Genomic DNA, 2,379 nt, shown 5'->3' with positions numbered 1-2,379 from the left:
AATGCCACGTGGCGTTCTCCTTTACCGGCTACCCACTTTTAAAAACCTAACACACATCACACTGCCCAGGCTGGCTTTGAACTGGGATCCTCAGCTCTCAGCCTCCGGAGTAGCTGGGATGACAGGTGGGGGCCAGCGCTGCCCGGCTCAGCTTCCTTCCTGAAGGCCAGCGGGGTAGACCAGCCTGACCTTTCCATCTCCTTCTAAGCGATTGATTCGTCGGAGGAGGCCGGGCCCAGCGGGATCGTTCACTGATCTGCTGATTAACTTCAGGTCTTCAGAGGTCTGAATTGTCCCTGCAAGGTCCTCCCTCCTGAGCCTTCCAGATGCGCATGGGCCTGGGACTGCCCACGCGTCCCCGGCAGGCTCCACTGGTCAGGAGACAATCGAGGGCCCTTACAGTGCAGGGTCCTCTCGGGGAAGGGGGGGCTGGGCGCGGGGGAGCATCTCGAAGCTCTGCCCACGCCCCCCAGCGGGCTGCGAGTTTACCTCCCGTGTTTGTGTTCTGTCTTTACCCTCCGCAGAGGAGCAGGAACAAGGTAGGGGAGTGTTTGAGCGACCCTGAGAGGTCAGGTGTTGGAGATAAGTTCGAGTCTTGCCACACAGTTTCCTCCGGAGCCCTTGCGGGAGGGAGGGAGGGAGGGAGGGAGGGAGGGAGGGAAGGAGGGAGGGCTTCTCCCCAGAGGTCCTGTAGGCCCGGGGGCCAGTCGTGGGCTGGGCACTGGGACCTCGGAGCTCCAGGGCTGATAGGAAGAAAGATGAACTTGAGGGGCCCTCGTTCACCCCGCCATTCCTCACTCCAATTAAGATGAGCTCTCCCTCCTTGGGAGCGGGTAACCCCTCCCCCACGGTGGGGGACCCCCAGAGGCCGTCCTGCCAGCTCCCAGGCTGCCGTCGGCAAGGTGTGCCCAGGTGGGGCAGCAGAGCCGGCCTTCTCCGTGTGCGCACCGGGGAGAAGGCCCCCCGGGAGGCCTAAGCCAGCGACCCGCTGCCCCCCTGCCCCCCTCCAGAGCCTGTGTGTGACCCCAGGAGGGAGCGAGGGAGGCAGCCCGGGAGCGCGAGATAGTTCCTCCCTCAGCTCAGACCACAGCCATGCCCCGGCCGGGCACCCCCCGCTCTGCGGGGAGACCTGCAGGTTCCCACCCGCCCGCCCCCAGAGCCCGGCCCCCCTCCCGTCCACACCGGACCCGGCCCCCCTCCCGTCCACACCGGACCCGGCCCCCCTCCCGTCCACACCGGACCCGGCCCCCCTCCCTACCACACGGGACCCGGCCCCCCTCCCGATCACACCGGACCTGGCCCACCGCCCGACCACACCGGACCCGGCCCACCTCCCGTCCCCACGGGACCCGGCCCACCGCCCGTCCACACCAGACATGGCCCCCCTCCCTTCCCCACAGGACCAGTGACAATTGCATGGTCACCGCAGTGTCCGGGCAGCGCACGTTTCTGCGGGAAATACGCTATCTGCCCTATGGATTCCTGAGCAAAACGTTGCCCTTACTGCAAAGAAACTGACAGATGTACTTTGTCAAAGTGAGGGCATTTTAAAACGAGAGGCGTGGAGGACACTGACTCGCGTTCCTATTTCAGCCGTTGTGTTTTCATGTTTTTATCTTAGAAGGACAAACACGTAGCTGCTTTCGTTAGAATGATATTTAGCTGCACCCGCCCCTCGGTGCCTCCACTGCGGATCCAGACTCGGTCGGGGTTTGAGGTTCTCCACAGGTTCACTTCCAGCCCAGGGAAGAAAACTGGTATTAAAAAAAAATCCTACCCAGGCTGGCTTTGAACTCTGATCCTCAGATCTCCTCCTCCTCCTGAGTAGCGAGGATGGCAGGCGTGAGCTGCTGGTACCTGGAACACACAAGGCATTTGTAACAATAGGGGAGCAAGCGGGGGTTCGGATTGCGCCCCGTTTTCCGCGGACAGAGCACTGGAGAGGGTGCGGCTGGCTTGGGGGGCTCCGCGCTTCCTCTCAGCTCTCTGCACCACGCGTGGCGGGACTTGAGGAGCTGAGGTGGACCGTGTCGGGCGCGTTTGGATCTGAGGCGCTGGGGTACAGATTCCCCGTGGGCCTGGGCCGCACCCCGCACGGCAAAGCCGGGAGCAGGCGGCGTGGGATCTGCGGCCTGCATGGCGAGCTTGGGGGTTCCCAGCACGGCATGTGGTGTCGACAAACCAGGGCTGTGTTGCATTTATCGCCTGCCTTGCGTGGAAAGCAGGCCAGATACGTGGACGCTGTGTTCCCAACTATGCCACGTGCTCGTGAGACGCAGCGAACCCACGGCAGATGGAGCGGGAGGCGTGGACAGCGGAGCAACGGTGCCGCTCCGCTTCCCCAGCGGATGCACGCGCAGCGGAAGGCACGCGGGGCCG

This window comes from Perognathus longimembris, chromosome 18 (genome assembly GCF_023159225.1).
Source record: "Perognathus longimembris pacificus isolate PPM17 chromosome 18, ASM2315922v1, whole genome shotgun sequence".
NCBI lineage: Eukaryota > Metazoa > Chordata > Mammalia > Rodentia > Heteromyidae > Perognathus > Perognathus longimembris.
This window is presented reverse-complemented; position numbering follows the sequence as displayed.